Source organism: Puntigrus tetrazona, chromosome 6 (assembly GCF_018831695.1).
Source record: "Puntigrus tetrazona isolate hp1 chromosome 6, ASM1883169v1, whole genome shotgun sequence".
Taxonomy (NCBI): Eukaryota; Metazoa; Chordata; class Actinopteri; order Cypriniformes; family Cyprinidae; genus Puntigrus; species Puntigrus tetrazona.
In genome coordinates, this window is record NC_056704.1 from 15,999,524 (window position 1) to 16,023,328 (window position 23,805).

The following is a 23,805-nucleotide window of genomic DNA, read 5'->3' on the forward strand; positions in this document are numbered from 1 at the left end:
GTGGGTGTGTCAAGGTTTCATAGAGTTAGAAATGTTCAAATATGTTTTATTCTTTTTATTCCTGTATTTGTATTATTATACTTTCTAAAACTTTTTTTGCGTGTCATAACACACATGAATAGCTGGCATTTCCAGTATAGTCCTGAACAGAACATCTACTTCAGTTAAATCCATTTGGCTTAAAATTATAATGAGAATCTTTTTATATGGTCATTTCTCAAAAACATGATAATTTTTGTGGCTGCAAGGACATTTCTGTGTCCATCAGAGAAAAGTAATTACATTCACTAATTATCGTCTGTCTAAATGCAGAATGTTATTGTGCCGCAGGAGGTTCACTTTGATTCTTTGCACACAATAAATTCTTTATTTAATAAAAAAAGGGGATTGCTCTAAGGCATTTTCTTTCTTTCATTTTCCCTTGTCTTTTCTCTCTACCTAACTCAGCAGGAGAAATATTCTCAGTGTGATTGTTAATGCAGCTCCCTTCGGCTGTGAATCAATCTCTGTCAGAGTTAACCTTTACAGCAGCCGTGGTCGGATCGTAATTTTTGATTGAAATGGCTCTCAAATAAGTTGAAGATTTGACTAGAATATTTTTACACGTCTCTTATTGTTACTGACATGCCTGTAGATGAGCCAATTTCGTGTGTATGTGTGTAATGGCACATTTCTCAGCAGCACCCTGGAGGTTGATCAGATCTGTTATGGTTAGCATCAGGAGGTAATATGAAGCACAAGCCTTCGATTGATGACATATAGCATTACCTCATCCTCAAGGTCACATGACCAGGTTACCTTTACTAACAGGAGTGACTCATGCAGTCCCAGCTGCATCTGTAATCGGTGTCCCTGACTGAAACGCACACATACTCTCTTATCTACACAAGCTGTGCATCTCAGTATTCCCTGTGGGCGTCTCTGATTGAAGATGCTACTTTGACATGAATGAGGTTGGATGTGTCAGAAAATACAGGTGCTTCAGTCTATCATCTTCGTTAGATTACAGGTATAGGCCACCAAAGGACATTAGTGTTGAAAATATATGATTAGTTAAAAAAAAAAAAAAAAATGAAAAGAAAAAAAAAAAAAGGGCTAAGTTTTTTTTTTTTTTTTTCACTCATATTTGTTGGTGTATTCTCTTCTTCAGCCCTGGACGCTCACCCATTTCATTTGATCATGAGATCGTCATGATGAACCATGTCTACAAAGAGCGATTCCCTAAGGTGAGGTCTAAAGCGGATGAACTTGCACGACACAATGTCTCATTTTCACACAATAATAAAGTGCCTCTTTTTCCATGTTGCAATGCCTGAGCATTGATACACACAGTGTCAGAAGGAAAAGAGATATTATGCAGTATACATATACATAAAATACATATTCATTAATATACATATTAAAAAATAAATAACACAATGTTTAACATAAATTAAAATAAATAAAAACAGCAGTACACTAATAAACATTAATGTATAGAGACAATACATAAATAATAGAAATAAAAATTTCACACTCTGTTTGATGTTTAAAAAAAACACACTTTTTTTCTTTTTGCCTATAGGCACAATATAAAAACTTATTTTCTTTTTTTAAATAAACAAATTTATAACAAAAGTGAGTTAAAGAAATTGTCTCTATAAACACAGTTTTGGTGCAAGAACAGGAAAAATAAATAAATGAAACTAATAATAAAGTGTTTTTTTAAAAAAAAAAGTAACACATTGTGGGTGGCTGGATGTCTCTCCATGGCTTTTTGTTTTAACCTAGCCCTTACCAGGACCCTTCTGCCCCACAGGCTACTGCTCAGATGGAGGAACGGCTGGCTGATTTCATATCCTCCTCTGCTCCTGACAAAGTCATGCCTTTAGCTGACGGCGTCCTGAGCTTCATCCACCACCAGGTCATAGAATTGGCTCGGGACTGCCTGGACAAATCCCGTGAGGGTCTCATCACCTCCCGTTACTTCTACGAACTACAGGAGAACCTTGAGAAGTTACACCAAGATGTGAGTATGCAAAGATGAGAAAAGTATATAAGGAGTTATTGTATTGACTCCTTGTCATGCAAGGTCTTTCTTGTATCTCTAAACATAAATCCATGTCTGCCAAAATGGCTATGTCATCACATCAGGGCAGAGGTCATCTCTGGACACCTAGGCTGTTATAAACAGCTCTATCTCATGTGAATTCAGGTTCCCTGATGATCTTTCTACTGTTGAGTCTGTGGTCACCTGTCAAATCTGCATTAGTCAGGTTACAGGTTGCTGATGTCTTGATTAGCTCAGTCACAGAGCCTCAGGGGCAGCGTTATGACTCCCAGAGGTCCCATTCCCATTCCACAAATCATGTGTGTGTTGGAATGTACCCGAGTGTGTGTTTGTTGTGTAGTGTTGGTGTGTGTGGGGGGGGGTGCAGGACCTTCCTGATTTTAATTTCACACTCCAGTAACCACCACTGGTGACGGATGAGTATCCCAGGCACCCAAAGAGGAGGTGCAGGGCGGGAGAGAGAGAAAGGAGAGGAGTGAGAATGGAAGGGAGGGATCAGGTCTGGTTTTCCCCTCTTTTGGTTGGTTGTCCATAACCATCCCGTAGCTTTTGCCTGCCAGAATCGAAAATGTGCACATTGTGATCTCATGCAGTCGCCGTGCCATCACCGCAGCTGTACTTGGCATTCAGGCGAGTAGGGATGACATCATCCAGCCTGTGCTAATTGGCTGATTTAGTTTGGGAGCCGATGGTGACAGGTGGGGTAGACGGGATGGCGGTATAAACCGCATCTTCAGCAGGTGCGCTCAGAAAAGCATTCCTGACTTCTCCATTTAACGCTTCCTTGCTCGCTGAGAGGATGTCCTGCGTTTCGTGGCAGAAGCGGCTGGAGGAAGAGGAGGTTCTTCAGCAGATTTTAGGCGCTGGGAGCAAAGCGCGGTCAGAAACCATGTGGATCTAACAGTTGAGTTCCTGATTGTTTTTACTTTTCAGAGTTCCATCGAGTCAAGGTCATAGTCTGATAGCTGCTGTTTTATGTTGTAGAATAGTGGATACACCAGTGGTATGACAATTTAGGCTAACACTCAAAAGCGTGGACTGTAACTAGAATATATTATACCTGATACCTGCTATTGCTTACTTTAATCAAATTGTGAACTGTAGAAAGGTGTTTAAATATTTATCAGAGTTGCATTAAATGGCTATTCTTAAAACACAGAATTTAGTTATTAGTGTTGTGGGTCATACCAATAATACAACAAAAACAAATTTTGATAATATGATTGTGATTATAAATATTTTAAACTATTTAAACTATTTCATATAAAAAAATTGGCACAATTAAATGCTTGCCAATTTATATTTAATATGGATAAATATAGTAAATTATAAAACAATAATTAATAATTAATCATAATAAATTATCTTTAGTATTAGCTCATAACTGATATGATACAGGTATGTCATGCATCCCTGATTCTTGTTCTCTGGTTTCTCTTACTATAAGGTCTTTGTCCTTGTTTATAGACTTTATTTATTAAAGCGGACATTTGTCTTAAGGTCAGACTAGTTTTACCTTTTTAAATGACCAGTCTGTATCATTCAGTCTCCCATGGATGCATCATTAAAACCACAGGAGCCAATCTCAAGGCCAGGTCACTTAAGTGACCTAGCTGTCACCATGAAGTCTGGCCCTTGAGGAATCCTGAGAATCTTCTATTGACCTTATGCACGCCTGATCTTATTAACCGTATAGATAGAGCATCTCATTTCATCTAGTTTAAAATATGCTAAACCAGATCCCTCCCTCATCCTATATCTCTCACTGCTGGTACTTCTGTCTGTCTTTAGTGTATTTACTCAGTGCAGAGACCTTTTATTATACTGAGTTTGTGAGATTCACTGGCGGTTTCATTACCTGTATAAATAATTCAGAAGCTGATTAGACATCCCCTGAGGTGGCTGTGCTGTCTGTCAGAGATAGCTCTATTACTGTCAGCTGTTAACCATCTACTCTGAACAGCTTTTCTCTATCCTATTGATGAACTCTCTTTTTTTTCTGCTTTACACTCTTCCTTTTTATGTACTCTCTTTGTACACCTCATTGAACCATCTCTTATTGTAGTTCTTTAAGTGTCAAAAATCTCCAGTGATACTGCTCCTGACTCACTGTCACTGTGAAGACAGAAGGTCAAGTTAAAAGCATTCAATTGTAGGATATAATATTCCATCCAGTGTGCTATAATTTGTATCTACTATGTATTGCCCATTTTGACAAATGTAGATCATTGAGGTGTTTAATTCATAAAAGTACACACTGAATACTGTGATTAGCATGTTAGTATGCCATTTCAAATATGTTTTTTTTTTTCTTGTTTGTTGCTAGGCTCATGAGCGTTCAGAAAGTGGGGAGGTGACATTTGTCACCAAGTTGGTGAAAAAGCTGATGATAATCATTGCCCGACCCGCCCGGCTGCTGGAGTGTTTGGTAAGCACTGATAATTTAAAGGACTCTAATCTGGACATTATTTGTACTGTGGCTTCATAGCAAACTTCTTTTCCATAGTTAATGAAGCACATGCTTAGTACCGCATAATTAAAATGCTAGATTCGCCTTGAGGAAATGTGCATGTTGAATCAAGGCCACATTGTAAAGCTTCAAAAGGCACAGTGATTTGTCTTATTTATATAAATCACGCCAGACATTATAGAAACACATGTAAATAAAAAAGCTGACTACCACACAAAGCATCTGGGCTCTGTGTCTATGGCCACATGTGTATTTTGAGTAATCTGGTGCATTCAGCAATATGACAACATACAGTGCAGCTCAGCACTGATCGAGGACCAGCAGCTGAGAGAGCAATGAGCTGTTAACCTATTCTGCTTCATGTGTGCACAATGCATCCCAAATACCTCAGTGTGGCAGCTGGAGACAAACCAGCCTCAATAAGCACACTCTTATTTTCTTTCCGTTCTTTAATTTTTTAATGATTTAGAATTAGTCTGCTACAAAATGCTGATGAAGTCCTATGAATATTATGATTTAAAATATTTGTCTTGAATCAGGATTTAAGAAAAAATAAGTTTATCATAATTTGAAAATGTAGTTTTCAACAGCAGTACAAAAAATGTACATCTCTTAATGTAATTATAGAGTAACTTATCTAGAATAAATTAAATGATTGGGGATTAAGTGGGAATAAGTTGATATCATATTTAATATTCATATCAATTCTGCCTATGTGTATTGTAGGAGTTTGATCCAGAAGAGTTCTACCACCTGTTAGAGGCTGCTGAAGGTCATGCTAAAGAAGGTCAAGGCATCAAGTCTGACATCCCTCGATACATCATCAGCCAGCTGGGCCTCACCAGGGACCCCCTTGAGGGTAAGAATGCTACTCAAAGTGGCCTCAAAAGCATTTCAACACTAGGGTACACTTAAAAATTGTATGATATACAAAAAGTAAAATAAATCAGACAGTGTGCAGAAACAAATGGTACTTGGTTCAATATTTTGTTATCTAGCACATTGAATCATTTTTAAGTGTAGCATAAGTGTCCAAAGCTTTTGAGGATTTTATGAAGCAACTAATGAATACTTTATGAAGTATTAAATTAGGAACTACGGTGATATATATGTTATTTTTCAATGCCATCTGGTTCGCTTTCTTTTTCCACTCTCACTCTCTAGAAATGGCCCAGCTGAGCAGCTATGACAGTGGTAACCCTGAAACACCAGAAACGGAGACAGATTCCACAGATGTGAGTAATTGAATTGAGTCTATTATAATTGAAGTCTTCAGTGACTCTATTGACTCTATTTTACAATAACATTCCACTAAGACCACTAAGTTCTTGTGTTTGTATGCAGAGTCGAGAGCCACTGTACAACCACTCCAGCCTCAGCCCCAGCCTCATCCCCAGCCACAGCCTCAGCAAAAACTAAAACTCCACGCGAGGAAGATTTCGAGACCATTAAACTTATCAGTAATGGAGCCTATGGGTAAGACAGTGATTTTTGGTCATTGCTGCAGTAGTGAAATCTTACTAAAACCTTTGAAATTATTAATTATCTAATTGGCTCTCCTCCGCTTAATAATCATACAGTTAGAAAGCCATTACTAGCTCAAAAGTAATACATGCCTATGTCTTCTTAGAGCTGTGTTTTTGTGAGACATAAGGAGACCCGTCAGAGATTTGCCATGAAGAAGATCAACAAGCAGAACCTGATCCTGCGCAACCAGATCCAGCAGGCCTTTGTGGAAAGAGACATCCTGACATTTGCAGAGAATCCTTTTGTTGTCAGCATGTTCTGCTCTTTTGAAACAAGAAGACATCTTTGCATGGTTATGGAGTATGTGGAAGGTAAGAAACAGTCTATGTGGAGGACTTCATTGTGGGATACACCACAGAGTAGTTGAAAGTGTTTGTGTGTGTCTGAAGGTGGGGACTGTGCCACTTTGCTGAAGCACATTGGGGCTCTGCCTGTGGACATGGCACGCATGTACTTTGCTGAGACTGTTCTAGCACTGGAATACCTTCACAATTATGGTATTGTACACAGGGACCTCAAACCTGACAAGTAAGCACAAGTAACACCAAACCCCACAGTGCTTGAACCTGACTTTCTGACATGAAGGATTTTTATTTATTAAATTCCATCTCACTTTCTAAGAATATGAAAACATGCTTGTTAAACTGCAACAGATCAGTTGATATAGGTTTAGACAGCTTTTTAAATAAATGGATGGGCTTTTCATAATCACTGATTTATTTTTATTTTTTCCCAATAGTCTCCTGATTACATCAATGGGACACATAAAACTTACAGATTTCGGACTGTCCAAGATTGGTTTAATGAGCTTAACAACCAATCTATATGAGGCCATATCGAAAAAGACACCAGAGAATTTCTGGACAAACAGGTACAGAGACCTTGTATTGTTATTTATTAATTTATTAAAAGCAAACTATGGAGCTATGTCTCAAAATACTTTCTTTCTCCCCATCAGGTGTGTGGTACTCCGGAGTACATAGCGCCTGAGGTCATTCTGAGGCAGGGCTATGGAAAGCCAGTTGACTGGTGGGCCATGGGAGTCATCTTGTATGAGTTTCTTGTGGGATGTGCTCCCTTCTTTGGAGATACACCTGAGGAACTGTTTGGCCAAGTCATCAGTGGTTAGTGTCATATCTGAAAGAAAATGCAAAATAAAAAAATTAAAAAAAAATAATAATAAAAGAATATAAATATATCTACTATTAGTCTTTCCTAATCAGTAATCTGCTTTACGGTCTTTAATTAATTTTGAAAAACCTAATACACACTTAAATTCAAGCTGTTCTTGTGCCATCTAATATATCAAAATACTTTGAAATAAATTAAAAAAACACTGTAAACCTAATTCTGTTGTTGTTGAGAGTACTTTCAGAAATGTGATTCTGTATGTGCCGTTCAATAGATGAGATAATCTGGCCAGAAGGTGATGAAGCATTGCCTCCAGATGCTCAAGATCTCATCTCCAAACTACTGCTGCAAAACCCTCTGGGCGTCTGGGAACAGGTCCTCTGTCACACAAACTCACACTTACATAGACTCTGACTACTTATTGATCCCCCTGGTTAAGTTTTAGAAGAGTGACTTGACTGATCTTCTGAGATTAATAGTGTATGAATAAACCTGAAATGCTATCCTATATCTCTGTTTCTGAGAAATTTTTGAAGAGATGTTCTCTCTCCCTGTCTCACAGGAGTGCATTTGAGTGAAACAGCACCGTTTCTTTACTGATCTGGACTGGAACAGTCTCCTGAGGCAGAAGGCAGAGTTCATTCCTCAGCTGGAGTCGGAGGATGACACTAGCTACTTTGACAGTATGTGTTCAGACTGCAGAGACTGTAGAGAAATTTATAACAGGGCACTTTATTCCCTACCTGCAATACAGATGCAAGCCACATGGGCTTAGATTTTCTAAAACACTGTTTGAAATTTCTTTCTACAACCCTCTAGCACGCTCAGATCGGTATCATCACGTGGACTCGGAGGAAGAGGATGATACAAATGATGACGACCATCTGGAGATCCGTCAGTTCTCCTCCTGTTCACCACGATTCAGCAAGGTGTAAAGGAAGACATGCTAACACTTTTAACAACAGCAGAAGTACTGTTTTCAGTATTGATTTTTTTCTTTTGTTTGCCCTTTTAACTTAATCTGTCGTCTCCTCGTCATCTCTACCATTTTCAGGTATATAGTAGCATGGAGCGTCTTTCCTTGCATGAGGAGAAGCGCACCCCTCCTCCCACTAAGCGCAGTCTAAGTGAAGAAGGAGGAGAGCGTATTGATAGTCTCAGTGGACTAAAGTCTCGAGACCGGAGCTGGCTGGTGGGCTCACCTGAGATGTGAGTGAAAAACCTGAAATGATTCTGATAAATCATAGATATCATACTGTATTTTAAAAATATATATATTTAACGTTTGTTCAACATGGTGCAGTGATCTGGACATTTGGTCTTTTGTAGCCTAAGGAAGCGACTCTCTGTTTCCGAGTCATCTCACACCGAGAGTGACTCCAGCCCACACCTCTAACCGTCGTCAGCGTTGCTGCTCGGCCATCATCGAAATGCCTCGATTTGCCATTTCCAGTGAAGAGGATGGTGGTGTAGGGGCAGAAAGACCCTGTGAGGGGCCTCGTGGGGAAGATCTGCCTCAGGCCATACCAGAGCTACCTGTGGAGAGAGCTCAGGCTGGATGAATCGCCAACCACACCAGGCTCCACTTCCAGCCAGATTAGCCAATCCACAGTCACACGTAAATCTTGAATTATTTTAGGGACTAGTATGTGTTCTAGCTTTAGTTAAAAATTGTTACAAATTCTTTTAAGATTGGTCCTAGACCTAATGAGAGAAAAAAAACAAAAAAACTGAAAGAATTAGAATTACCAAAGTGAATGGGATTTATTTCAAGTAACACCATATTGGGGAGTTCTGATATCTCTGCTAATTTTTCTTTTGTGTGTGATTTCAGCTGGTAGTTCTGGCGACGTGTTGGATCGAGCTTCTCGCTACAGTGCTGAAGGATCTGAAAACTCCACTCCTAAAGCAATCAGTGATTTGGCAGCTCGTAGAGCTAAGTCACAGAACTGCTGTCAGGAGATGCAGAGAAACACACATCACGCCCTCTTAACAAAGTTATCAAGTCAGCTTCAGCCACTACCCTCTCACTTATGATCCCTGCTGGTAAGTCAGCAGTCACAATGATTATTGTCATTTTGCCATGTAAAAATATGTGGTCCTTTTTGTTGGTCCTTAAACAACAGGAAGTATGATAATAGGTTTAACAATCCTAATTCTTTTGATTAGGATCCTTATGATCCTCAAGATTTGTTAATAGAAATATTGTACCAGGACCAACATGAATCATGTCTTACTAGTCATTTGATTGGATTGCCTCTCTCTATCCTCTTAAAAAATATATGTGGTGGAGTGTCACACTTTAACTGCGGCACATTTTATTTATTTATATTTTTCCTTGTATTTTAGACCACCACGGGGCCTCTCCTTTGGCCAGTCCCATGTCCCCACATTCTCTCTCGTCTAACCCTTCATCACGCGACTCTTCACCCAGCAGAGACCTGTCTCCAGCTGTCTCCAGTGTCAAACCCGCCATAGTCATCCACAGAGCTGGCAAGAAATATGGTTTCACCCTGCGTGCCATCAGGGTTTACATGGGAGACACAGACATTTATACTGTGCACCACATGGTCTGGGTGAGTATGGCAGATTATATTATTCTTCATGATGCAGTAAGACTGTACCAATTTGTGGTTTAGAGTGCTCTAACATATGATTTTGCAGCACGTGGAGGATGGGGGACCTGCTCATGAGGCTGGACTGAGAGAGGGCGATCTTATCACACATGTTAATGGAGAGCCTGTCCATGGACTTGTGCATACAGAAGTTGTAGAGCTTATTCTCAAGGTACATTGGCATATCTAATCTGATGAGCATTGTTGCTTTTAGAAATTATAGATTTTAGATAATTTCTTTTTATGTTGCAGAGTGGCAGCAAGGTGTCCATTTCTGCTACGCCCTTGAGAATACATCTATTAAAGTTGGCCCTGCATAAAACCAGCCACAAGTCCAAAATGGCCCCGGCGCAACAAAAGAACCAAAACCAGAGAAGGACAAGACAGGTGAAGTCTAACGTGTAGTGTACCATCAAAGTCAGACAAAAAGTCATGCAAAATTTTTCCCATTTTATCCTCAAGCTTGCATGTGTGCTTTATATATACTTTTATGTTCACTACAGTAAGAAGAGAAACTCACTGTTTCGTAAGATCACCAAGCAGGCAACGCTTCTCCACACCAGTCGTAGCCTGTCTTCTTTGAACCGCTCAGTTTCATCAGGTGAAAGTGTCCCAGGGTCTCCCACGCACATGTCCCCTCACCACCCCACAGGGCTGTCGTTCCACACCCGACTCTGCCCACTCAGGTGAAGCTTCAGACAAACTAATGCCAATATGATTTTTATTCACGTAATGTCATGTCAAATTATGTTCCCATTTCATTTAACGTTTATCATCTACATACAATATAGTAATTAGTTCCCAATTATGAAATCAGTATTCTGTCTTCATATTTCCTTTTAAAAAGTTTAATCTTTAACCTTAAATTTTCTCTTTCTCTAATGCAGTTGGTGGGAACTCATCCCAAAGTAGCTCACCTAGCTCCAGTGTGCCAAACTCCCCTGCCAGTTCTGGTCAGATCAGACCCAGCTCTTTGCATGGTCTGGCTCCTAAACTACAGCGCCAGTACCGTTCCCCTCGCCGGAAATCAGCCGGCAATATCCCCTTATCTCCCCTGGCTCGTACACCATCGCCCACCCCTCAGAGCACCTCTCCACAGCGTTCTCCTTCACCTCTGCCAAGCCACGCCCTCATCACTTCTTCAATAGGCCAGTCTTTCCCTGTCAAACTCCACTCTTCACCTCCATTAGTAAGACAGATATCCCGCCCAAAGAGTGCAGACCCTCCTCGCTCTCCTCTGCTCAAACGTGTCCAATCAGCTGAGAAGCTTGCAGCCTCTCTTTCTTCTTCATCCTCTCTCCTTCTCCATCCTCTGCTGCTGATAAAAGCTGCCAGTTGGTGCCAGCCGCAAACACAGTCTTGATACCTCACATTCAGATTTTAAAAAAGAGATGCTGCAGCGAGACCCCAGTCTACAGAGCCTGCAGGAGTCAGCCAGTGAGACTCTAATGGGGAAGAGTGTCTCCTGCAGAAAAGGGCAGCCTGCAGAAAAGTTCAGTTCAGTAAACTGGGTAGGCAAGAAGGTCCTGAGTCAGGTACTGGAACTCTTGGACTTGTTCCTGGGAAGAGTAAACTGAAAGACAAGCTGTCAGCCATACGCCAGGATCGCGCTGAGCGTCGTGAGTCTCTTCAAAAACAGGATGCCATCCACGAGGTGGATTCATCAGAAGATGAGACAGATGAAGGGTCAGAAGATAGCCAAGATGGACGTAGAACAAGCTATGTTCCTCCAAGCCATGTCTTAAGGCCTACTACTGTAATGGCCTCTCCCCATACCATCAGGATGGGACCAGCAGCTCCACCAACACTGGGACTGTTGCCCTCAACGGTTGCACCCCCAGGCTTACCTCAGCCCAGCAGAGGGCTGCAGATACAAAGCCAAAGTACAACTCAATCTCAGACACAAATTTCAGCCTCACTGTCAATGCAAGGTACAGCCAAGCCCCCAGAACAGAATCCTACAACATCTATTGTGGCCCAAAGCTCCAGTTCAACATTAGCTGAACAGTCAAAAATGAAAGAGTCAAAGGGACAGGACTCTCAATCCAATGTTAGGCCATCTCCGCCTCAACCCAGCCCGCTATCTAGTACCTTTTCCACCCATGGTAGCGCTTTTACTTCTGTCAGCAAAGACCCATTTGTCAAACCCACCACACCTCCATTGGATTCTCGGAGGACCCCCAAATCTTCTGAGCCCAAGTCAAAAACCAGTAGTAAAATGGATCCTAGCACTGCTTCTGGAGTGACCAGGGATGTCCCTGTTGCTACCACACCAACTGGAGGCATCACCAAGGAGATGAAGGAGGCTGACAATCGCAGACAGGCTGCAGCTGCAGCTGCTGCTACTGCCGCTGCTGCAGCCTCTCCATCCACTGCCTCTGAGAGTGGAATGGACAAAGTTGTGTCTCAGCTGGCCACTGTTGCTAAGAGTGTGCTTGGCCCTGTCAAACTCAACATCCCAGGTACTAAAGAGACCTCGGAGCGGACAAAGGACCAGCGTCCCCAGACAGACCCCACTCACCCAAAGATAAAAGAATGTCGTCTGGAGCGTCCTGATTCTCCTGACCGCTCGAGTCCATCTGCTGCTTCTGGCTCCCAGTCTCCACGGCTGACTGAATCTCCCTCTAAACAAACATCATCCAAATCTGAGCCAGCCTCAACTTCTCAGAGATCTTTAGAGGTCCCAGGAACTTCCAAAAGGCCAACTTCTCCAAATTCTCAAGCTGGCGAAGAACATCAGGATAGACCAGGGACTCTGAGAAGTGGCACCACACCAAGGCCTAGGTCTGAAGCGCAATCTCAGACCCAAGCAAAGTCTAGTTCCACTACTTCACGAGACAAGTCCAACAAGACAACGTAGCAGCCTTTTGGAAAAAAACATTTTCTCCAGCTTTAATTTAACTTGCCTATGACAGACAAATACACAATGTAACACAAAGCAGTTGTCCTGTATAATGTCAATATCCTGTGAAAAGACAGAGGAAGTGATGGAGGTGTTTACAGATGATCTCAACAGCTCAATTTCAGAATGTTTTATGATCTGCCATTTACTCAATAACTGAGGTTTCATAATTGTTAGTTTTTTGTTCCTCTTTTGAGTTTTCTCAGCAGATAGAAAACCTGGAAAATTGCTTGGGTCTGGCCCTGACAGACAGAAACCATGTCCACTTACAGTATATTACCTCTTCATATTATCTTTATATTACATTTTAGAATTTTCTCTTGTAGTAGGTATAGTTGTGCCTTAAAGCAACACCTCAGCATTTCACTTCTATTTCTTTCTGCCTGTTCATCTTTGGAGGAAGACATTTTGCAGCAATAAGAGTAGCGTATCCCAAGCAATTTTCACAAACACGCAAAGTTGATTTCATCACACCTGTAGTATATAAAGAAAAACCAAACTGCATTTTCCATCTTTCTCACTTGCACTTGTGTCAGCTTTGAATTGTGTCGAACAGATGTGCGATGTATGTCTATGAAAATTCAATCTGAGATTTTGCCTTTGGCATAGACGTCACCAATGTTGTATATGGTAACTGAAATTTGGATGTATAATGGGAAGAATGATGGCCATTAACTGCATGAATTACCTCTTTACATGTTACTCAGTGTTTCTAAGAAATAAACATGTTTTTAGAAATTATTTGGAATTACTCTGTATAATGAACCAACCATGTGATCTTTGGCCATCATTCATATCCCAGTAAAGTTATGTCAAGCTACATTTTAGCTAAAGACATTTCTTGTAACTTGCACATCATTATGTCTAGTTTTTCTTCAGAGTTTCAAGCGGACCATTTTATTTCTTGTACTTCAGCTTGCCTGTTTTATTTTCTATCATTTTAATATCTGGACCAATTAGCTGTTGTCTCTGTATATTTGTTTGCTTTTTGTTTTCTTATTTCAGCAGACTTGTGTGTGTGTGTGTGTGTGTGTGTGTGTGTGTGTGTGTGTGTGTGTGTGTGCGTGCCTGTGTACAGAAGCATGTTTGAGTGTTTGTTTGTGCGGGTTCTTATATAATGCATATTTAAAAAAGTCTGTTATTTGTTAGTTTTATGCCCTAAACAAATGGGAGTGTGTTTTAGACTGGTGTCCTATCTTTGCCATATCAGCTCTGTCTGATTCATCCCTTTGTCATATACTGGGCAAAGATGTATTTGCACAAACCCTTTTTTTTTTTGTGTGTCAATAATATAAAACCAATAAATACAGTATCCAGTTAGATCCCAGTTGGGGTCTTGAGGGGTTTGACCAGTAAGTGAGACTGTGGTACATTGTCATATTGTCTTGACATAATGTTAACATTCAAATGTATTTAAAGGTTAACCTGTGGAACTTTGATGTTTTAACCACATTTTACATTTATAATTGAAACCAGTTGTCTGTATTATGTTTCCACTCAGTTTACCACTCCATTTTTTTCCTCAATGTTCAACACTTGCCCCTAGTATAAAATGTCTAGTTGCTAAGAGCAAGTCAGTCCTTAAAGTAAAGGCTTCTTCCAACACTCCCGCCCTTCTTTTGGCCTTGCCCCTATTGAAAATTAAAATGTTTTTAGTTAGTCTTTATAACTGATTGTGATTGAGTCACATGATGATGGTATGTACAGTTACGCTATAACCTTATTCATGTTTTGTCCATATAAAATGTGAACGGATGTCTTGCACATTTCCACTTCTATAAGGAATGGAGCTGTTGATCGCATTGCAGCCTGAAGCTTATTTCCTGACGAACCTAATTAATCTGGGCACCATGATCAGTGAAAAATGCACTTGTGGTAAGAATGGCATTTGGGTGAAGTTGGAAATGCATCTGTGGACAGTCAGGTCTATTAAGAGTGTTTGACCTGTTGGGTCTAGAGGACATTGATCAATCATACACGCTAGTGGTCAGTTAAACAAAGCTTAACTATTGTGTCCAAAAGTGATGATCTACAACTGAATCCCGTTCCAAAGTTACCATTCTCAAACCCAAACTTGAATCTCCATTTAAACTAAATTGGGAGGGTTTATAGACACTTCCCTTCAATGTTTACACGTGTTTTGAGAGATCATTTGTAAACGGCACACTAGTGCATTACGTCTAAATAATGTGTCATATGTGTAGTGCGAGTGCTCAGGCACATTTTGTAGCTTAGGTGATGGCAGACCACTAGTGAATTTACTTTCTGGCTGCATTGCATTTGAGATTTTACAGAGTGTAAAGACATAAACTCTTGCATTCACTCGATAAGCCTAGTATTTCGTTTTTCACTAATTTTTTTACATGTAGTCTCTGAAGACCTGCTTCACATTCTGCCCGTTGTGCTCTTAACAAAAAAGGAAAACAGTGTAAATGTTAAATTCATTTCTGCTCCCTTTTCGGAAGTCGTGAGCTGCCTTGGGCTGTAAAAGTGAACGCTAACTGCCTTCTCATGTACGTGATGAGGATGATGATGATGGTTGGGCTATTTGTTGAGGTGAGGTATGGTGTCAGAAAGCCTGCGGTGGTCATCCATCAATGTCCCGCAGCCACATGCCACCACGCACGCACTAGTGAAATGTAATCTCACACACCGTCTAGAGCAAATTTAGCCTCCACCTCTCACCTGTGGTATAGCTCGGCTTTTTGTGAATGAAAAAAAACCTTTGGAGCACACATACACTTACTACTTGCATCTGCCTACCATAAACGCGCATATAGCCTCAGTGTCCAACCACTGCCCTCTCCTAATGTCTGTGTGTGTTTGTGTTTGACCCAAATGGCAGCACAGATGAGATGGTTTACTTTTATGTAAATATTTTTAAGGCTGGTGTTTTGAGTGTCTTTTAATATGAAAAGAATTGAAGTTATTTGGTGTGCAATGGCCACTGCCTTAGACATGCCTTAGCATAGATGGAATGGGACAATGACTAGATATTGTGTGTATTTCAAGACCTGACGCTCGGTAACAAGGGAGTCAATTGTGATACAGTTGTGTTATTGGATTTAGGGCACTGTCCACGTGCTTTGTCCAAGACTAAAGGAGACAATGTGGTTGTACAGACACAAGTGAATAGAAATAGGCAAAGAAAAAAAATCTGCTAGAGTAAAACCAGTGCAATATCTTACAGTTTTCTATTGTGGTAAGACGCATGTTTGTTGTTAATCCTACCTTATGAATAATAAAGATTTTTTTTTAAGTAACTCAGCGTGTGGCTTGTATTTATTCACCTCAGACGTTAAGTTGGATCTACCAAACAGATGTTGCTAACAGCAAATGAATAATAGTGTGACATTCAACAGAATGCTTTTCACCTAGAATGGAATTGCAGAAACGCAGAAACACAAAGTTTAAAACATAAACAGTACACAACACTGAATATCAAAAAAAAAAAAAAAAAAAAAATATATATATATATATATATATATATATATATATATATATATATATATATATAATTATTAAATATAAAAAAAAATGAAATACCATATTAAAAATAAGTGACATTTAACATGATACAGATTTAAATGAAGAGCATTGAAATTTTCACTCTCAGCTCATTTCCCTGACTTTAGGTATGTTAAATGGATCCCTAATGGACAGTTTAGGTATTTGCTCACCCACCTGTCATGAGCTTGTTTCAGGGAATTCATTGCCTTAATGAATGCAGAAGACGGTCAGCACAAGACGTAAACATCATGTTAATAGGCATAGCATGCCAACGCTAGGCATTGACAAGACAAAGTAATGAAGTCCATTAGATTCTGGTGAGTGTGTGTTTTCCTCGTGCCTCTCAGATGGGCTTAGAGTATGTTGTAGAGCTGTTATGCCCTGAGAGGGCAAAGACAAAGGGGTCAAGGTTAGCTGGCTTGCTTGAAAGGCGCCCACCATATGGGATAATTGGACTCTGTCTTGCCTACATCCACTTGTTTCCCATCAGCAGGCCTATTAAGAAAATATACATTGAGAAAATGTGCACACTTAAACCTGCTCCACGGACCCCTCGCTACCATCTCCCCACGGCACGCTGAACCGCAAGAGAATGAAGATGCTCCGATGACCCAATGTGTCTCTTCCTCTCGACCCTCCCCCCTCTGACAGGAAGCTGGTGCCACTGATGGATTGCTGGCTGAGTCTGTCTCTGACACCCGCTCTACATGACCGGGTAAATTCATTCCATTCCTGCCTCTCTCTACACAGCCGCCCATCCCAGCATCCACTGCCTGACAGCCAGCCTAATGGGGACCAGGCCAAATGGATTTCAGAAGAAAAGCGAAGGGGGCAGGGCCTCAGGGGGCAATAATTCTCCCCTACTTCAGAATTTATTTTCCCCAATCCTCTCACTTTTTTTCACTTCCAAGTTTTCTCGAAGAAATGGAAAAGAAGGAACAGTTTCACTGCCTATTGATTCAATTTAAATGTGACAAGTCTGCACGCAGGTACATGAATCATTGTATCTTATTTACGAGCATGAGCCACATGTTGAACGTTAACCTTCCAAAGTGACTTGAGTGCGCTAGATAATAGGATACATAATAAATGCTTTCATCAGTTTGATCTGATATTAGATGTTAGCAATTAGTTTTACCTGCTTATAGTATGGCATAGAAGAATGGCAGGTGGAAGCTGCATTATAGGCTAATTGCTCTCTGTGGTACCACGCCACGTTTAATGAGCCTTATTCTGTGTGATGAATGTGCACACACACCCATAACCTGTACAGTGTGCAGACTTGATGTTGCCTGCCAGGCAAATAGTGTGAAAGTTCAGTTGCTGAGAGCAATAAATTAGCCCGTGGAGAAGAGAAATAGAGTGGGGTATTGGGATTTCAGCTCTCGCCTAATGCTGCATGCCAAGGAAATGGCGAAAGAAAGGCTCTGGATTTTGATAGCAGCAAAGAAACTGTGAGTGAACTGTGGCTGGTGGGTCATTAAGAAGGCTTGGACCTGACAGAAACCGTGTATGTGGCAGATTGTGAACATGAATGATTCAATAGTTAATTTTAATAGAACTGTATATGATACTAAAGGATTTAATGCTCAATGTGGTATTCAGTCTATCATCTAGATACTGGAAATAACAAGTCATTTACAAAACATATATGTTATCCTTTTTTATAAATTATTTTTTAGGAGGTGATACACAGTGGTTGTGTGAATCATTTATTAATTAATCACTCTGGTACTGGGGTTGTTCCAAACTCATAAGACCTTTGTTCATCTTTGGAACTCAAATTAAGATATTTTTGATGAAATCAGTATCCTCCGTCCATAGAATTCAACGATAGCGCCACAGAAATTTAGCAAAACATCTTAAAACTGGCTATCCATGTGACTATCCTATCAAGGGTCCAACCTTAATTTTACAAAGCTACGAGAATCATTTTTGTGGTCAAAGTAAACAATTACAACATACTTTATTAAGCAAGTCTTTTACCCAAGTTCTCGTCTTCCACCATTTTGAAAGTACCTAGAATGATTTTGCCTATTAAGACTGGATAAATATCATTTGCTTATCCTGGATCAACATTTCTGTCTAAAATATTCCAATCCCTACACCTAAACCTTAGCATATCCATAATTTATTCCTAAACATAAAAATTTCCAGATATTTCCTGAAAAGTTATCCCTCAGTTCTGATTGGTTGCGTGAATGTTGTCTGTTTCAGGAACGTGTCACACTTGGGCATCAACAATATTCTAGTTTGTATTGCGAAAATGAACGAAAAGTCTTACGGGTTTAGAACAACATAAATGACAGAATTTTATATTTTGAGTGAACTGTCCTTTTAAGTTGGGTTTTTTTTTTTTTTTTTTTTTTTTTTTTTTTAAATCTATAGCGTCAAGCAAGGTAACTCCTCCCACATTTTGTATATTATCAATCAAACATGGATGGGAAAAAAATCCTATACGGTTTAAAATGGAAAACCACAAAAGCATTAGTCGTCTGAAGAAGAGGTATGTGTTTTACGCTTTGCCTTGTTAGCAGATAGAGCTCCTTCACAAACTTGCGATTCAGTCTGTGAGGCTCGTGCTTTCACTTTACAATGACGCCTTGAAATAGCTAAATTATTTGATTATGTTATAATACAATTCATGAAAAGAGACATGAAATTAGAACGCGTGAAGAAAATCTCAGAGCCAGTTAAGGCGCGAAAATTTCGCGGGCAGGTCATTTTCGAACTAAGCAGACAGGTATTCAAAATAATGTAAAAAGTAAAGCATGAATTTTCGAAGTCGCTCTTATTTTGTAAATATAAACGCACACGTTTTAAGTCATGTTTTGATGCATTAATTGACCAATAAGAATCACTTGTAAAGTTAAGTCAACTATGTGTGAACTTTCTGGACTGTAGAGAAAATATTTTTTTCTTACTGCATCTTTCTCTGTTGAACTGCTATGAAAAGGTTTTATTTTTGAATAAATAGTTGTGGTTAAATCTCAAAACTCTCCCTCAGTAGGGGTTAATAATGACAGATGGGAGAGCTGGGTCTATATGAGAGTCTGGCCACTTGGGTCTCCATCACTGTCACTCTGATTGATTGGGACATCAGCCAAGATAAAAGATCCTGTCTTCCCTGCACGAGAGCCCAGCTCCCTTGGGAAAGGTGAGAGAGGAACCCCTCCAAAACATACACACCTGCATGTACATATGCTCAAACACACCTGCAGGTGGTCTCCCTGCTCCCTTTCTTTTCTCGAGCCCCAGAAACACAGATGTTCCCGCTCTTGTATCTCTCGAGGTTCAGCGTGGCCTCTAACACTCAACTGATGCGTCCTTTATTTTCTCTCTCTGTTATATTCTCCTCTCTCTGGTCACACCATCTTCTACATTACAGTGCTGATAGAACATTAAAATTTAATAGCAGTGTTCGTGTGTTTGCCCCAAGACTTGATATTATTAATAATTCATCAAGGCTCTGTGTTTTTGAAAATCCCGTCTGGCTGCCTATCTATAATGAAGGTCTGGGTTCTGACTTCAGCACTGAAAAAGAAAGTTTAAGTTCTTGTTCTTTCTCTGTCTATTCATCTTTTTGTGAAAGCATCATGAAGCCAGACCTGTAAATATATAAACGCCAAAAGTGAAGCCAAGACTTCAGGTTGCGCGCTCCATTGCTGCGTGTACAAGTGTTTTTTATGATTTGGTTGGTTGTGACTGCACAGTTCAAGACTAAGACACACTGAGGTGTCCTTTAGCAACAGAATAGATAATCAAAGAATAAAAATCATCCTTGAGCTGTATTGATGGTTACACGGTTAAGCCATGGGAGGGCAGTATTTGATTGAGACATGTGCCATACAAAGACAGACCTGGTATATTTTATTCAGTATCAGTTTTATTTGATTTATTCTCCAGTACAGCTACTTTTTATTTTTATATATATATATATATATATATATATATATATATATATATATATATATATATATATATATATATATATATTATTATTATTTTTTTTATTATTTTTTTAACTTTTTAAATAAAAGTAATAACAATAAATAATATTATAATTTGTGTAACAATCATTACAAAAAGTATTCATATTATTATTATTATTATTATTATTATTATTACTGCATGTCATTCTATCTATTATTATTGTAACATCCAGCCAGCAGAGGGAGCCCTCTCCCGAGTACTGACCCGAGCCGCGCCCTCTGCTGCTACTTCCGGGTTAGGGCTATTTAACCGTAGAGCACCAGGTGCTCTACGCGAAGTATTGCCAGCCTGTCTGCCTTACCAAGCGTTTACCATTGTTCTACTGACTACTATTGGTTATGACCTTTTGCTTGCTTCACCGACTCACGACTTCACGGATCATCCTTGTTTGTTACGGTAACCGATTACTACTGAACTTTGATATTGACCATTGCCTCCATTCGACTTTGCCCACGGATTTCCCTTTGTGTATGTTTGCCTTCCGGACTGATATTACTGTTGCCAACCCTTGCTTGTTTTTGACCATCCTCATCTGTGTGTGTGTTTCCAATAAACATCCGCACATGGAATCGCAATCGCTTCCGCCTCCTCCTTACAGAATACTTCGCCAGACCAGACTCCAGCGGAGGTGACACACATGCAACAATTGATGGCATACCAGGAGGAGCTATTGAAAGGTTACCAGTCCCGATTGGATCAACTGCAGTCGGTGAAGCGAACACCTCACCCGGTACATTCAGGATCTACCCCCTACTACGTTTTCTACAGTAAACCTTGCCTTACCCGAAAAGTTTGACGGTTCTGCTGAACGGTGCAAGGGTTTCATTCGCCAGGTCAGGCTGTATTTGGAGTTTCAGCAGGGTAGATTCAACAATGAAGAAGTCAAGTGTGCATTTATTATGACGCTACTGACGGGAAGAGCGATCGACTGGGCGACTGCAGTTTGGGATACAGATCCCCACATCAAGACATCTGCTAACTATTTCTTACAGATGCTAAGAGAGGTGTTTGAATATCCTGCAGGGGCAAGGATATCTCAACCCAGTTAATGGATCTGTCCCAGGGTAAACGCACAGCCGCTGATTATGCTATTGAGTTCAGGACGCTTTCGCTGCTCAAAGCGGCTGGAATGATGTCGCACTCAAGGCGACTTTCAAACGGAGTCTCACGGCAGATTTACAGACGGAATTGGCGTGTAGAGGTGAGGATTTATCTTTTTCGATCTCGTCAATTTAACAATCCGTATTGATAATCTTAAGCGCCAGGCACCATAGCAAAAGCGCCCGTCTATGGTCACGAACCAGGAAAAGAATCAAATACGACACGAGTTAATGGAGAAACCGGAACCCATGCAAGTAAACTCCCAACGTGTCTCTATGGAAGAACGCGAACGCCGGCGTCGTCTTCAACTATGCTTTTACTGTGGAGAAGGGAAACATTATCAGGTTGACTGTCCTCGCAGACCCACCACTACAAACCGGGTAAATATGAATCATTTCACGTACTCAGCAACAAGGCTCTCATGTTACCTATCATGCTCGGTCTAAACAATGTAAAGGTTATGTTGACAGCAATGGTTGACTCGGGCGCGGCCTTGAACATCATCAGTCGTGAGGTAGTCGCCAAATATCACATTCCTTCTCAACCTTGTGAATCTGTTTTAAGGATCAAGACCATTAATGACGAGGACATCGGAGGAGGCATTTCTCACAGAACCAAGTCTCTTACTCTCCAGGTTGGCATGTTCCACAAAGAAACCATTACGTTCTATATTGTTGATTCATCCAAGTATGAAGCAATCCTCGGGTTCCCCTGGCTTTCGGTACACGACCCAACTATATCCTGGGGTAGAGGTGAGTTAACGCAATGGTCTCACATGTGTATTAACAGATGCTTAGCTGTATCTCCAAGGAACTGCCTCACTACCAGTATAGAGAGTCCGGAAAATCAGAGGAGAATCAAGATACCAGCATGCTACAGGCAACTGTCAGAGGTATTTAGCAAATCACGGGCAACAGAATTACCACCTCACCGACCATGGGACTGTGCGATTGACCTCCTACCTAACGCCATGCCACCCAAAAGTAAGGTATACCCATTGTCATTAACTGAAAGCCAGGCTATGGAGGAATATATTAATGAGGCTCTTAGCTTTGGGTTCATTAGACCCTCCACATCACCTGCAGCAGCGGATTCTTCTTTGTAGGAAAGAAGGATGGAGGCCTGTTCCCATGCATCGATTATCGAGGCCTAAATAACGTCACTGTCAAGTTTCGATATCCCCTACCTTTAGTTCCATCAGCTCTTGAACAACCCGCGAGGCAAGGATGTATACTAAGTTAGACCTCCGGAGTGCCTATAACCTGATAAGGATCAAGGAGGGAGACGAGTGGAAGACTGCTTTCATGGCGACTAGAGGGCACTACGAATATCTTGTTATGCCGTATGGGCTAGCTAATGCTCCCGCTGTATTCCAGTCCTTCATCAATGAAATCTTCAAGGACATCCTAAACAAATACGTGGTGGCTTATATTGACGACATCCTCATTTACTCAAAGAATGAGGCAGATCACATTGGACATGTCAAGGAGGTTCTATCCAGGTTACTGAAGCACAGATTGTATGTTAAGGAGGAGAAATGTGAGTTTCATGTGTCACAAACTCTGTTTCTAGGTTACGAAATCAGCCACCAGGGAGTGAGGATGGACGATGACAAGGTTAAAGCAGTTACGGAGTGGCTTCAACCCACTACGATCAAGGAGCTCCAACGGTTTCTAGGGTTTGCAAATTTCTACCGACGCTTTATCCGGAACTATAGCACTGTTGCTGCACCACTAACCTCTCTCTTAAAAGGAAAGCCGTCCAAATTGAGATGGAATGAGGGAGCAATTAGGGCGTTCTCCAACCTTAAGGAACGTTTCACCACAGCCCCTATTCTCAAACATCCTGATCCTGAGCTACCGTTTATCGTGGAAGTGGATGCATCGGACTGCGGAATTGGAGCTGTTCTCTCCCAGCGTCACGGTCAACCAGGGAAACTTTACCCATGTGCTTACTTTTCCAGGAAACTGACAGCAGCTGAGAGAAATTATGACGTGGGAAACAAGGAGCTATTATCCATGAAAGCGGCCATTGAGGAGTGGAGACACTGGCTGGAAGGAGCAGTGCACCCGTTCCAAGTCATCACGGACCACAAGAACCTGGAGTATATCAAGGGAGCTAAAAGACTGAACCCCAGACAGGCAAGATGGTCACTATTTTTTACTCGTTTTCAATTCACTGTCACCTATCGTCCAGGTTCCAAGAACAGTAAGGCTGACGCACTGTCACGAAGATATGACGCACCTCAGAAGGAGGGAATCCCGGATAATATTCTGCCACCCACGGTGATCCTGGCTCCAGTGTCCTGGGATATAATGGAGGAGCTGCAGAGGAATTACAACATGAACCAGCACCCCTCAATGTCCTCCTGGTAAACATTACGTACCATCAACAATACGCCAACGCATCCTCCAATGGGTACACACTTCACTAAGTTCAGGTCATCCAGGCATCAACAGAACACTACAGTTAGTGAAGAACGCCTTTTGGTGGCCGTCAATATCTC

The 23,805-nt window shown here is 40.8% G+C and overlaps 1 pseudogene; it reads left to right on the forward strand.

The window, feature by feature from the left end:
* The first annotated feature begins 1,136 nt into the window (after positions 1-1,136).
* Positions 1,137-12,883, forward strand: LOC122347283 (annotated as a pseudogene).
* Positions 12,884-23,805: the final 10,922 nt, after the last annotated feature.